This window comes from Asparagus officinalis, chromosome 6 (assembly GCF_001876935.1).
Source record: "Asparagus officinalis chromosome 6, Aspof.V1, whole genome shotgun sequence".
NCBI classification, from domain to species: Eukaryota; Viridiplantae; Streptophyta; class Magnoliopsida; order Asparagales; family Asparagaceae; genus Asparagus; species Asparagus officinalis.
The window spans coordinates 23,542,304-23,558,965 of NC_033799.1; the positions used below are offsets into that span (position 1 = coordinate 23,542,304).

General features: G+C 38.0%; 1 pseudogene; it reads right to left on the bottom strand.

Annotated features, from left to right (window-relative positions):
* The window catches only part of LOC109845912, a 31,127-nt pseudogene extending 14,711 nt beyond the window's left edge, over nt 1–16,416 (bottom strand).

The following is a 16,662-nucleotide window of genomic DNA, read 5'->3' on the forward strand; positions in this document are numbered from 1 at the left end:
AGTAAAACGTACAAGTTATACTAATACGACAGTTAATATGTAACAGTAGAAATAATACATCAAATTATACAAATAATACGTAATTAATAATACAACGTATTATACAAAAATATGTGTAATAATAAAAATAATACAATGTATTATTTAAAATGACATGTAACAGCATCGGTAACGCAACAGATAAATTCCATAAATTTTCACCGCATAAAATTAATTTATAAATATTAATATCATTTAAATAAATATAAAACTTAGACTTTAAATCATAGAAAATTGTAGAAATTCAAGAAAAATACAAATACTCTTTTAAAAATCATATTTAAATATTCTAAAATACAAAAAAAATTATTTTAACTAGTATCAAAATTCATGGTCCTTACATATATGTTGTAGAATAGCTTGTGCTCATAGGAACAGTGCCTAGACCGAGAAGGTCTTATAGATCGAGGAGATCTTTGCCTGATAGATCGAGGAGATCTTTGTCTTATAGATCGAGGAGATCTTTGCCTAATAGATCGAGGAGATCTTTGCCTTATAGATCGAGGAGATCTTGACAGTACTGGGTCGGTGCACACCAAAGTACTGGACTGCTGTTCCTAGAAGCAATTTGGCCTTGGGATCCTTGCACCGGAGTAGGCCAAATAATGCTTTAAGCACAGCGTTTCACAAACGCACAGCAGATGAGTTGAAAAATTTTAAATTACTGCACTTTTGTTTTCTATTCAGTTTTTGATGTTATATATCTGTATTATTCCAGATTTAACCATAGACGCTAATAGTCTAATGGGAAGTACAGTATACTATCAGGACTTACTATTTGTATTAGTTTTGCAAGCACCTCCCACACCTGGTCCAGGTCTTCATTGAGACGAGACTCATTTACCTACACATGATGGAGAAGAAATAAAGAATTAAGAAACGAAGAGAGTTACAAAGCAGTGCAATTTCATGAGTCATGTCACCATTAAATATGTAATTTGGAATGAGACATATTGATGGCACTGTATCAAAAATGTACAATCAAAGTATTATTACTTTAAAATAATGAGTTTTAAACTTCAAACTAATTTGGGCAAGTTTTAGAATAAACTTGATTAAATGTAGGGGTGGCAAATTATGACCCGACCCATCATCCCGATCTGACCCGACCCGTTTATATTGGGTATGGGTCGAGTTATATGGGTCGAGTCATAAACGGATCAACCCGAACTGGCCCGTTTATTAGATGGGTAAATTAGGGTTGATCCGAACTGACCCGTGTAACCCAATACCAACCCATTTAATTCTAAATGGGTTGCAAACTCCAAATATGAAGATCATCTTCGTCATCTTCATCCTCCTCCTTCTCCTCTCTCTCCTCTTCCTTCGACCCGCAGTTTCCCGCCAGGTCCAGCATCTCCGGCATGGTCGGCTACGTCTTGGCCCTCATCGACAGCAAGCCAGCATTTCAACGGTTGAGATCGGTCGTAGTTCCACTCGTATGGACAAGATCGAAGGGGGATAAGGGGAGGTCGGAGAAGGGGAGGAAATAGGTGCCCGACGTGCTCTGCGACCTGGCGAGCTACGAGAAGCTGGAGAACTTGTCGCTGTCGGGGAACTACTTCACCTCGATGGGGGAGAGCTGTTGGGATCTGGTCGAGAGTGGAGCTCTGGATCTGAGGAGGAACTACGTTGTGGGGTTAAAGGGTCAGAGGTCAGCCTGGGAGTGCGCTGGTTTTTTTCTAAAGCCCACGTTCGGTCCGGTTTTGACTTTTATGCCGTGCGAGGATCAGAGGGACTGGGGGGTTCGTCAGAGTGAGGTGATGACAAAAAAGGCGGGGACCGTGATTTATAATGCTGTGAATAAGTGACAACCTAATCCTTAATTAGGATTATTTATTAAAAGGGTCTATCTCTTGTACAATCTATGTAGCAGTATTGCATATTTTGACTTGTGATTGTCGAAAGAGTCAAAAGAATTTCATCTTGATCTATATAGTATCCATGATATTGAACTGAGATTTGATAAATGGGTCATTCGAGTTATATGGGTCGGGTCGGGTAACTCATTTAATAAACGGGTGAATCGCATTGACTCATTTGTTAAACGGGTCGAGTCACGTCACACTTATACGGGTTGAGTCAACTATGACCCTACTCGACCCAACCCGACCCATTTGCCACCCCTAATTAAATGTTAACATTAGGATTATCTTTATACGTTGGTAGCATATTGAGCAAAAAAGGAGCTTTTGCCACTTTTAGATGTATCTTTCTTCGTATCAACTACTCGGACGTACAGACAGAATTTTTCTAAAGAATTATGCCAGATATCATAGTTATGGATCCCAAATAATAGATCTAAAGGAAATTGAAAAGGATAGCAAAGACATAGTTCATACAATATTTTTGAGGGAAATGGTTAGTACAATTTTAGAAAAGAAATACTAATATAGAAAAAAACTTAAACATCGGTAAAATGATATATATTATTAGATGGATGTACATTGGATAGAAATTATGTTGACAGCAAGACAAGAATTCATCTTTAAATAGATCTACGTTTCTATGATCTTGTAATTCACAGAATTTAGCATCTTGCATTAGTGACGAATTCAAATTCAACATATGCCCAACCCTAATAGTTAAAGCAAGAACAGAACAAACAACATACATGAAGCAAAGAACGACGACAGCGGCACATTTCCTACCAATAACACATCTAGCTTTATATCTATTTCTCTAGTGATAACCATCTCATACAGATTTTACTACTAACCTGAAGCTTCCGGATTCCTTTTAGTGCACTTTTGTATGCTAAGAGAGAATACCCAGATCCAATACCCAAATTCCTCAAAACTGTGGAATCGGTCAAATCCCTCTGTCAATGATTACACATGCAATAAGTATAGTATCACTTTACCAAAATGAAACACTAAGACGTGTTTTTTGAACTATTATATAGCACTAAACTTCACATTAGGTACTCCTCATGAACCATGAATAAAGATGGAAAAGTAAATGATACACACCTGCATATGAGAGACGGGCAATTTCGAGCTAAGAGCTAGCAGATAAAATAGCATTAGCCAATCACAAGTTTCCCTCACTATTCTCAAAATCAATGGGATTAACTTTATGAGGCAAAGTTGAAGATCGAATCTCCCCAGCCTTGGTCATCTGGAAAGCAAAATTATCAGGAAATCGTTTAGTTCCAAATTGGAAGTTTGGGATCTAAAATAGGTCCTAATATTTTTAGGGGTATAGTGGTCAAGCATAAGAAAGTTACCTAGTTAAAATAACCTAACGAAATATAGCTCCATATGTCCCGATCAAAATCAGTCAGGATGTTATTAAACTAAACAACTGCATTGAAAAGCTTTGCGATATAGTCATGCGGCTCAATCTGTATACGGAGCAAGCAACAGGCTCAGACAGAGAGTATGCATGGAAGCCAAGTGTCAGTCCATTCATAGGCCACATTGACGTAACCTTTCAGACAACACAAACTTAACAAAATTATTAGCTGGCGCTACAATTCCATTATTATATATGCACTAACTAGTTGGTGTAGAATAGGCTAATTTATATATGTACTGTATTTCCAAGATAGATGGATAACCTGCAAGTGTATCTACTTATTATCAAGCATGCACATGATAGTATGTACATACTATATGAATCACCTTTTGTAAACTCTTGAAACATGAAATGGCAAAAAAACCTACATTTTAGTCACCTGAGTTGATTGCAAAACTAATATTAAAGAAAATCCAGAGGCTCTATTAGTTATACACTTTTACAGTTTGTATAGTTGCCTAAATCTTCAAAAGGACTGTTTACTAGTAAACTAGATCAAGCAGAGAACAATGAATACAAGCAGCAGTGTCAAAAAAGTACAAGTAAATAAAGTACAAGTAAATAAAGTACTCCTCCCATTAATGAAACCTATCCAAGTCATCCACAAAGAAAAAACCTTATCAAAATCGTCTATGCACTTTAATTACGCAAAAAAAATCCATCAAGCTGAAATGAATCAGATATGTAAAACCTTACAAAGAGAAAAGTAGTAGAAGTAAATAAATATGCCTGTGTCACGTAAGGGTTGAAACCTAACCCCAAAGAGGTCACGAACTCAGCTGCAACAGTTGGCCAATCAATATCAGGATATGCAACTTTATGTGCATTGTAGTTTCCAATAGCTCCAGCACACTTGCCCAATATTTGCACTTCTGTAAAGGTCTTCCCTACTTCACTTAGTCTGAAAGCAAAACTTACCATCTCCTTTCCCAAAGTAGTGGGTGAAGCAGGCTACAAAGGGAGTTAGAAGATATCAGAACTAAACCACATAAACCTATTACAAAAGCAAATCATTTATTCCTGTAGCATAACGATGAAAATTATCAATATGATATTTCAGCTGCTTTGAGCAGTCAACTTAGTATATGTCCGCTTCTAATATTGGCCATGTCACGCCCCGGCCTGACGGACCCATTGGTACGGTACAAGCTGTGGGACCCAACTAGTGTAACGTGTTGTTTGGCTCAATCTACTGCCAAAATCGACTAACCGATGTTACACTTAAATAATTTAATTTGGCTCAATCTACTGCCAAAATCGACTAACCGATGTTACACTTAAATAATTTAAGCCACTTAAATTCCCACTCATTTCCTAATGTTGGACTAAACAAGAGTGTCACAAACACCCTGTTGTACATAGCGGAACTGATGGCACACAAATACAAACGAGATTAGAATACTTATCAACAACCAAACAAGGAACACAAATGCAAGACAACTGATTTTACGTGGTTCGGCAAATCTGCCTAAGTCCACGAGAGCGGCACAATAATTTCTTATTAATAACAAGAAATTAAAATAAGAGAGCGGATCTCAAACTTGAGATCTCTCAAACAAATAGCAATTGATTTTAATCTAAAATCAATGCTCAAACACTCTCTCTCTCTATTACAATAACTTCCCCAATTAATATTTACCAACCCCTTCTCAACAGTAATTAAGAACAGGGACAAAAGGGAATAAAAATCAGAAATTTCCCAAACTGCAAAGAGAACGGAAGCTCTAGAAATTATCGCCGCCAATCTCTTCTTCTCTCTCTGCTCTCGCGCTCACTAATTCGCGCACGAATAGGGTTTCCCTTTTATAGGGATACCCTAGGGCGGTCGGTCTATGCGCTCCAGCTACGCTCCAGCTGGCTCCAACCACGCACAGGCGAGGTTCACTCCGCTACATGTGAGATAATGGGTGAGGGTGACATCAACAGGTGAGATCCACTACAGGCGAGTTCGATCCACGCAGCAGGCGAGATCCGCTCGCCTCCCAAGCTCGACCTCGCCAAACACTTTGCCTGCGATCTTGAACATGCAACTTTCCTTGCCTCCTCAACTTCGCCATCAACCTCTACTGGCGATCTTCCTAGCCTCCTCAACTTCACCATCAAAGGTGAGCTTCGATCTCAGGTACGATCATCTACAAATCTCCACCTCGGCGAACGTTTCCCCAAAACTGAGCCGACACCAACCAAAACAAATGTCCCACTTGTTGCATATAGTACAAAGTGAAACAATTCACGACAACGAGCTCAATCCATAATAAGTCAGGAACCAAATGAGAATGTGACCATTCTCCAAACGTCGATGTCTACTCACCAAATCGGCTGCATCATAAAGACTTGCCTACGTATCCTCTTGTCCAAGGAATCAAGCCTTCACATAGTTCACCACATGGCCTCCAAAGGCCCTCAACAGCGAAGAATGCTTAACAATTCCAAACAATGACTAAATTTCACTCTAGTGAAAACTTTGGTCAACATAACTGTCGGATTGTCCTTTGTGTGCATCTGCTCCAATCTGACGTCTCCATCATCCAATACGTCTCGAACAAAATAGAATCAGACATCAATGTGCTTTGTATGAGCATGATACACATGGTTCTTAGCCAAATAGATAGCTAACATGCTATCACAATGTACCCTGATGGTATCCTGTACAATCCCCAGGTCATCCAATAACCCCTGCAACCACAAAACCTCCTTCACAGCTTCAGTCAATGTCATATACTCTGCCTCCGTAGTGAAGAGAGCCATTGTAGACTAAAGTGTGCATCTCCAACACACCGGTGCTCTTGCTAGTGTAAGCACATATCCAGTAGTAGACTGGCGCTTGTCAAGATCCCCCGCATAAGCGGAATCCACATAACCAATACAATCCTGCCTATTCTTCCCATTCTTCTCGAATACCAAACCAACATCCATAGTACCTTTTATATACCATAGAATCCACTTCACGGCCTCCCAATGACCCTTCTCTAGGTCATGCATGTACCTAGATACCATGCTCATAGCCTGTGACAAATCTGTTCTTGTACACACCATCGCATAAATCAAGCTACCTGCCGTATTGGCATATGGAACTTTGGACATGTATTCACGGTCCTCAACTGAAATAGGTGACATCTTAGCTGATAGCTTAAAGTGGGAAGCTAATGGAGTACTGACCACCTTGGCATTGCCATCATAACTGAATTTCTTCAGCTTCTTTTGTAGATAACTCCTCTGTGTCAACTTCAGCCTCCCCTTCACCCTATCTCTCTCAATCTCCATACCCAATATCCTCTTTGCTTCTCCAAGATCCTTCATCTCATATTTGGATGACAGTTCCTTTTTCAACTTTCTAATAGCTAAAGTATTCCTGGAAGTAATGAGCATATCGTCAACATATAACAGTAAATAAATATACTCATCATTCTGTAGCTTGTGCATGTAAACACAAAGGTCATATGGGCTTCTCGTGTATCCTCAGACAATCATGAAGTCATCAAATCTCTTGTAGCATTGTTATGGCGATTGCTTCAATTTGTAAAGAGACTTCTTCAGCTTGCATACTAATTCTTCCTTTCCTGCAGCTTTGAACCCTAAAGGTTATGTCATGTAGATCTCCTCTTCTAAATCTCCATGTAGAAAGGCTGTCTTAACATCCATCTAGACCAAATCCAAATCCAGCTGTGCCACCAACGCCAATAGTATTCTTATCGACGAATGCTTTACAAAAGGTGAGAATACCTAATTATAATCTATGCCCTCAAGCTGGGCATACCCTTTGGCAACCAATATGGCTTTATACCAAATGTCCCTAATAGAAGATTTTTCTTTCTTTGCATGTACCCACTTGCATCCAATAGTCTTCTTATCATTCGGTAGCTTTACAAGTTCCCAAGTGTCATTCTTATGAAGAGACTACATCTCTTCCTCCATAGCTTCCCTCCACCTAATCGAATCAGAGCTTGAGTCTGCTTCCGTGAATGTAGGAAGGAACCAAATCATCAACGACTTATGCTGATAAAGCATATGCAACCATGATATCATCATATCTAGCTGGGCGATGAATATTTTTTCTTAGTCTATTAGCTGCAATGGACTCCTGAACATGACCCTGTTCCTGTGTCTCAACATCCACTGTATCCTCCACTTGCCCGTTTATCATATCATCTCCTCCTAGTGTCACCTCTGTAGGAGTCTCAATAGATACAGTGCTATCTAAAGTCTGTGGAGTCACATCTTCCTCCACCTGCTACGATACCCCACTAGTCTGGCCTTCCTCTACCTGCTGAGGAATCCGAGACTCTATCATGTGAGCCTCATCAAACATGACATCTCTGCTAATGATCATCTTCTTGTCTTATGGATCCCACAACTTGAAGCCATTAACTCCATCTCTAAATTCCACAAAGACTGCTTTCCTCGCCCTCAGATTCAATTTATCATCACTGACATGGTAATAAGCAGGACACCCAAATATCCAAAGCGACTAATAGTCACTAGCTACCGAACCAGACCAACGTTCCATAGGAGTCTTTCCATGTATCGCAGTGCACATCAACCTATTCACGAGATGGCTTGCATAAACCAACGCCTTGGTCCAAAAGGATCTTGACAATCCACTCTGTATCATCATACATCGCACCTTCTCCAGCAAGGTATGGTTCAACCTTTCAGCGACCACGTTTTGTTACGGTGTCTCACGAACTGTGAAGTGTCGCCTAATACCATGATCCCGGTAAAACTACAGAAACGGATCACTCTTGTACTCACCATCATTATTCGAATGGAGTGCATTCACATTTCTACCTGTTTGCAGCTCCACTTTCTTCTTCCACTCCATAACTATATCCAGGACCTCATGTTTATGCTTGATGGGGTATACCCAATTTCTCCTGGAATAATCATCAATAAAAGTGACAAAATAATTTGCCCCACCAAGAGATGTGTTCTTGGAAGGACACTAAACATCAGTATGAACATAATCCAATATACCTTGGGTATTGTGAATTGTGGTGCCGAATTTAACTTTTGTCTACTTCCTAAGTATGCAATGTTTACACAGCTCCATCTTGCAGGTCTTTGTACCCTTCAATAGCCCCTTTTCGCCAATACCTGTAAGGACTTATCACCAGTGTGTCCAAATCTCATATGTGATAAGCTGGTAGTATCTTTCTCTATGGTAATTGAAGCTGCCATACCCCCTGTTACTGTCTTGCCCTTCAAGTAGTAAAGGTTGTTTTCCTTGACACCTCGCATTACCACCATGGACCCCTTTGTGACCTTCAGAGTTGCATTCTCCAAGATCACCCTATGGCCAGCTTCCTCCAAAGTTCCAAGTGAAATGATATTCTTCGTCAATTGAGGAACGAATCTCACTTCCTTCAACTCCCTAGTCACCTCGTCACACAGCCTGATCCGGACTATACCAATACCACCGATAGGGCATATGTGGTCATTACCCATGAGCACGACATCCCCTCTTTCTAACTCCTCAAAGTTAGAGAACCAATCCCTCCTCGGGCAAATATGGTATGTAGCACCTAAAGCCAACATCCACTCCGTAGAGTCGACATAACAAACTGACGGTAATGCTGGGCATGAATAGCCTTATGAATCTGAATCTGAATCTGAATTATCACCACTAGCTTTGGAAATATTCACTTCTGAAGCCTGTACGGCTTTCCCTTTATTATTCCCGGCTCTGTCCTTCAACTTTGGGCAGTCGATCTTCCAATGTCTCTCTTCTTCACAGACGCGACATTGATTCCTACCAACACTCTTATAGCTACCTCCTTGCTTCGACTTGGAGTGATTAAATAGACGGCGGTTTGGACTACAGCCTCTCACTACCAATGCATCTCCTGATGCCTTCTCAGATGGTTCACTATCTCTCTTCCTCAACTCATAGTTCACCAATGCTGAGGTCACCTCCTTATAGCGGACAGTGGTTCTACCATTAATCATCGTAAGGACAAATGTACTGAAATCATCCTCTGGTAATAAACATAGCAACAACATCGCCTTATCTTCATCCACTACCATGATATCCATATTGGCCATATCTGATAGCAATTTTGTGAAGTTATTGACATGTTCTCTATTGGAAACTCCCCTCTTCATCTTGAATTGGTAAAACCTCTTCTTCAAGTGAAGCCGATTCTCAATGCTTTTCGTAAGATACTTCCCATTGAGTGTTTTTCACAACCGTTTCGCCGACGTCTCGTTCATCACATCATAGATCAAATTCGGCGTCAAACATGATCGAATAACCCCACACGCTCTACTATTTATTTTCTTCCAAATCTTATCCTCCATGTCTTCAGGTTTCTCTTGTAACTCAAGAGTCTCCTCTAAATTTTGAGCGTCCAATGCATCCATCACTTGACACCTCCACAAATTGAAATTTATCTTGCCATCAAATTTTTTAGCATCAATTTCTCCACAAATTGAAATTTATCTTGCCATCAAATTTTTTAGCATCAATTTTTGTATTATTAATGCTCAACCATTGTATCGCCTTTGAAAGAGACGATCCCGATGTACTTGTTTCACCTCCAATCTCTTCAAACGATAATCCAAGCCCTAGCTTTCTTCTCCAAATTGAACATCATGTCAAACCCGGAGGCACACAAATACAAACAAATCCAAGCCCTAGCTTTCTTCTCCAAATTGAACATCATGTCAAACCCGGAGGCACACAAATACAAACAAAATTGGAATACTTATCAACAACCAAACAAGTAACACAAATGCAAGATAACAGATTTTACGTGGTTCAATAATTTCTTATTAATAAGAAGAAATTACAAATAAGAGAGAGGATCTCAAACTTGAAATCTCTCAAACAAATAGCAATTGATTTTAATCTAAAATCAATGCTCAAACACTCTCTCTATTACAATAACTTCCCCAATTAATATTCACCAACCCCTTCTCAACAGTAAATGAGAATAGGGACAAAAGGGAATAAAAATCAGAAATTTCCTAAACTGCATAGAGAACGAAAGCTCAAGAAATTTCTGCTGCCAATCTCTTCTTCTCTCTCTGCTCTCGTGCTCACTATTTCGTTCACGAATAACGTTTCCCTTTTATAGGGAAACCCTAGGGCGGTCGGTCTATGCGCTCCAGCTGGCTCCAACCATGCATAGGTAAAGTTCACTCCGTTGCAGGCGATATCATGGGTGAGGGCGACATCAACAAGTGAGATCCGCTACAAGCGAGTTCGATCCACGCAGCAGGCGAGATCCGCTCGCCTCCCAAGCTCGACCTCGCCACATACTTCGCCTGCGATCTTGAACATGCAACTTTCCTCGCCTCCTCAACTTCGCCATCAACCTCTATAGGCGATCTTCCTTGCCTCCTCAACTTCGCCATTGAAGGCAAGCTTCGATCTCTGGTACGATCTTCTACACACCCCACCATAAATAAGCAACGTCCTCATCATGACATGACAAATGGCACATCCCGGTATCACTAGGTTATGTGGACTCTAGAGGTGGCCCCCACCGCACTCACGCAATATAGCACTTAGATCCGCATAGCACTTAGCTCCACACTTCAGACTCGCAACTGCTGTGATGTAATTTGTCACGCCCCGAGCCATCGGGCCCATTGGTGCAGTACAAGCCGTGGGACCCACCAAGTGTAACACGTTTGGCTCAACCCACTGACAAAATCAACTAGCCGTCTTACACTTGAGTCTTGGGCATACCTATTTAAGTAACTTCTCACTCATTTTCTGATGTAGGACTAAATAATAAACAAAGACATGATTATATTATTTTTAACCTTCAGATTGAAAAGGTTCCATTCAATTTATTTCATAGCATCAACCTAAAAACTCATGAAGAAAGGAATGTAGAACATGTCCTACAAACATATATGAACGAAGATAGACAGTATAATATTTATCAAACTAGTAATTATACATGATGTATTAGCCCTATGTAGAAAATTATTGAGTTTTAGCATGTAATCATTATTTAATTATTTCTATATAAGCCCCCACCCCCCAAAAAAAGCTTACTTTTGTATAAAAATTTTTTTCCTAAATGACCAGCCAGAAATCTTTGAGTTATTTCAACCAAAAAAATACACCACCAGAACATTATGGAAAAATTATTAGTGGAATATTACCCTGTGCACCTTAGATTAAGTTTAACTTTTTAAACCCAAGAGTACTTTGTTTTTCTTTAAGTACTCCCGCTTCTCTAATCCTTCTCTAAACGTGCTCTTGTCAGTTGCATCCCTTCTCCATTTGGGATAAATTTCATTACTCTAAACGTGCTCTTGTCAGTTGCATCCCTTCTCCATTTGGGATAAATTTCATTAAGAATTTAGGATTGCTAAATAAATTAGTTCATGGAAATGAAAAAGAATTTTTCTTTTTCCTTGAAGCATTCCTTCATTTTCTTTGTCTAATAGCTTCTGATTCTTTTTTTTAAATCAATATATAGAATAAACTATGTCCATCTATGTGTAAACACAAATAAAAGGGAAATATAAGATTTTAAATTATGCTTATGTAGCATTAATGTTTTTGTAGATAACATATAATCAATAAAAAGTTAGTATTCCGTTATAACAAGAGTTGCCTCTCATCTAGAACTGAAAATACCTGTCCATGAGTGCGAGACAACATGGAGATTTGAGCATTTTCCTTCGCTAATTTGCATATTGCAATCTACAACTCAATCATCACAGGAAATATGACAGTGTTGAACGCCTCCTTCAGTGCCAATGCATGAGCTAAATTATTTATATCCTCTGATGTACAAGCAAAATGGAAAAACTCCAGTACGAAAGAAAACAATTTTGTAGAATCTAATGTCAAATATTAAGCATCAAATGAAATCTTTGAAATCACAGTTAGTCTTAGTTATAAAAAGAGGAAGCATAGAGTACCCACAACAAGGAACATCAAAAACTCACCTCAGCAATCTCAGCATTGGATTGACATTTCTGTTTCAAGAAGTATTACACTGCCTTAACATCATGGTTAGTTACTTTTTCAATCTTTTTCACTTCCAAAGCATCAGCTTTGCTGAAGCCACTAACTATACTTTCTAAATAAGACCTGGCATTCTCGCTAAAGCTTGAACCTCCTTGATTTCAGGTATTTCTGATAATTTTAGCAACCATTTTACCTAAAAAGACCTATCCATGAGAGCGAGACAACATGGAGATATGAGCATTTTCCTTCGCTAATTTGCATATTGCATTCAACAACTCAATCATCACAAGAAATATGACAGTGTTGAACGCCTCCTTCAGTGCCAATGCGTGGGCTAAATTATTTATATCCTCTGATGTACAAGCAAAACAGAAAAACTCCAGTACCTAAAAAAGAATTTTGTAGAATCTGATGTCAAATATTAAGCATCAAATGAAATCTTTGAAATCACAGTTAGTCGTAGTTATAAAAAGAGGAAGCATAGAGTACCCACAACAAGGAACATCAAAAATTCACCTCAGCGATTTCAGCATTGGATTGACATTTCTGTTTCAAGAAGTATTCCACTACCTTAACATCGTGGTTAGTTACTTTTTCAATCTTTTTCACTTCCAGAGCATCAGCTTTGCTGAAGCCACTAACTATACTTTCTAAATAAGACCTGGCATTCTCGCTAAAGCATTGAACCTCCTTGATTTTAGGTATTTCTGTTAATTTTAGCAACCATTTTACCTAAAAATAAATCGCTTCAGATTAGCACTTTGCACTAAGTAGCCAACATGAAAATATAACTACAGTGGCCAGCATTGTCAGATCATAATGGGTAATGGAGAAAGAGGTAAACCTTTTTTACTTGTAAGTTACCTCTTTCTCCATTACCCAAGACATGACTACACTATGACAAGTTTTAATGAAGACTACTACCTATATCAAAGTAGAGGATGGATGTTTTGTCAGATTGTAAAAGAAAGCACACTAATAAGCATGACCTAAATAAACAATGTTCGATGGACTCATACAGAAACTGCTAATACTACATCATATGCAAATTTATTAGAAGAGGGGTACTATTGTCAGATATGCATATCAAATATAAATATCCCAACGGTTCACAGAATATTTTAGGCACAACTTTAAACCTTTTGAGCTAACTAATGCTTTAAACCTTTTATCTAAATACCTGAAACATATTATGATTTGTAAGCAGACGAACAAGGATATCCAATCAACAACCACAGTTTCTTCATGCTTTACCAGAAACATTTCTTTATCATTCGCTACAAAAATGATTGTATAATCTACATTTAAATATGAAACCATTATTCTTAAAAAAACATAATGTGAGACTAACACTGTGCACCGGTGTTGAATAAAAAAGCACTGATTAAATATGTATTCTTACAAGAGAATTTAATGAAAGTTACCTCGACCATTACACGGTAACGGATTAACCCATATTCACTAAAGAATGAGTGCAAATCCTTGACTTTCTGCAAATATCGGCCATCTAAAGGTGATAGAGCCATAATGCTTAAAGACTCAAGATCAACAACCTCCTCTTCACGATGATGCTCCATCTAAAATATTAAAGTTCACATAGCCAAAACATATTCAACCAGTTGTCCAAATATGAGGAAAATTAAAGAAAAAGGATCACCAAAAAAATTAGATCATCCCGGATCAAACTTAATCATCATTGAAGATTCATAAATTAGGGACTGCCAAAGGATCATCTTAATTTATTTAAAAAAATTTAAGAACCTGAAATTCAAAATACAACAGTGGAAGCCCTACATTACAAATTTAGAAGAAGAAAAAAAGTGACCTATGGCATATGATATTTTTTATTTACTAAAAATTTTATGCTCAATCCCAAAATATTCCCTCCCGTAAACTTATAAAAAATCCTATCTTTATTCAAAAATTCAAAATATGCCACTTTTCAGAAACATTTCAACATTATAGTACATGAGATTTAAGAAAACTTAGCAACGAAATAATCACAAAAAAGCAAAAAACAAACATGCAGTCAACAAAAGGCAGGGCTTGTGTTCGTGAAAATTCCCCAGCCAGGAAATCGGCAATGGAGATCTTTACCTTCGTAGTCATGACTCCTTCTAAACTGCTCAACGAAACCCTAAGTGGTTCGAATCGTCGAGGAGGGGTGGGCTGAATCCGAAACCCTAGCTGGCATGATCTTTTGCTAATCGAAGACGAAGAGGGAGAGGAGGAAAAGGATGGCAATAAAGCGAACGGGGCTTGTGGGGTTGATAAGAGCTTTTCCATGGAGTTGCAGACAAGATCGAAACCCTAACCCTAGATTTTTAAGGGGGGAATTTGTTCGGGGTTTAGTGGAGCGGGAAAAAGGAGCCGTCTTTTTTTTAAGGAATTGAAGAGAGCGAGGAGCGAGCGCCTTGATTTATTTATACGCATTTTCTATGGAGGTTAGGTTCAAGTCATCAGATATTTTCTTTAAAAGGAAGGTAAATGATGGATAATCTTATAATGCATATAGATTTTTGGCAGAACTTTGTTGTAGGTCCCTCATGTGCTAGCCAAGTATCATTTCGGTCCTTTCGGATCATTAATATTTAGAAGTCGTCAACCACAGTCATTAGTATTATCATTGTCATCAATCTATTTTCTTTTACAAATTTTTGTAAAATATTGTTGAGGAGATCACATGGCTGCAACGTTAGCAAAAATTAGTTACAAGTTTCATACAAACGTGTATGTTGAACTTGTGATTTCACTAATTTTTTTGCTGAACATGGCAGGGTCAGATCATTGTCACGTCAGCAAAATCTTATGACGAATGTAATGTTAAGAATCACTACTGTTAACTTTTATCAAATATTAAAGACGTTAACAGTATTTGGGTGGTAGTGGTACATTCCGTTATAAGTGAAAGAAACTTTACTTGTAGAAATAATCAGGTTGTTTTTTGTACCGCTTGCTTACTACAATACGAATAGCTCATTTTTCTTTTCTTTTTTTCCTTTTTTTCTCTTTTTTTCATTTCTCAAAACTCTTCATACTTATCATAATAATAGTTGCATGAGATCCCAAGCTATATGCACTGTTTCTGAGAAAAGAACAAAATATTAAGCTGATGAAACTTAAGTTAATTCAAGTAGTAATGAGCAAAACTTGATATAACAGCTATCACGAAAATTCAATAGAACAATAAACTTTTTACTGTCAACAGGTTTTGCCAAATATTTACTCTTCGAGTTCGAAGCAAACTATACTCTTTTGAGGTTGATTTAGAGAAAGGACCAGAGTGATTTTTGTAAGTGGTTTTTGTTTTTGCATATTTAGATGTTGATTTTGCATATTTTGATGTAATTAGAGAAGCAACTGTATTTTTCGGATCTAGATTCTCTTTACTTATGTGATAATAAACACGGTCTAATTCTCTCAATCCTTACCACGTATCTCAATTCTTATAGGCGAGATCACGCCACATAAAATTTCCATCGGATATTTTGATAGTTGTTTTCAAGTGTACTAGTAGTTTCAAGACCATACAGATGTTAAAGATTGACAGAGTAGAACATGACAACAACTAACTGCATCTAAATATATAAAAAAACTAGAAATTTATGTTGTGAACAAAAAGAGAATACTAAGGCAAAATTGTCCAACCAATACCAGTATACCACACACAGGTTTGTTGATATTTACAGATTCAAGTACCCAGATACTTTATTTCAAAAGAAAAGAACACAAGAATATTGTTCAAATCGCATAAAAATTAATTACTATTGCATCCTGCGGAATGGGTAGCAACCAAAAATCAATATAAATATAAGTCTTGAGGTAAACAAACTTCAAGTATTTCAAATGAAAACAAACTATCAAGGAGACAATTGACACAAGGGGGAAAAACCTTAGTAAAATTTTCATCTTGTTCATTCAATTTTTTTTTTCAATGGCTATAAAAGCCTGAACCCATTCACCAAATCCACATGATCGTCGTTAGACTTAGACAACTTCTCTACTTCTCCAATGTATGACTGGAGAGTCAAATTCAAGAGAACGCTCTTTGCTTCTTCTGACAATTGCAAGCCATTAGTGAACTTTTGAATGCTTCTCCTTGCTGAAAACTCTTCCTCTGCTGAGATCCTTAAGCTTCTCATATGCCTCTGGGACGTTGTATCTATGCATAACCTAATGCAAGAAAACAAGAGAGAGTCCATCAGCAACAAGGGTCTCTTTTATTCTTTAATATTATTGGTTATTTTGATGTTAATTGAGCAAATGATACTCTTGATAATGTCTCGTTGGCACATATTGTACTTGTATTGGAGGAATATAGTGATCTCACGATCAAGCAGATTATCGTGCCATGATTTATTGCTAAGGTTGATTATCAAGTTAAGGCT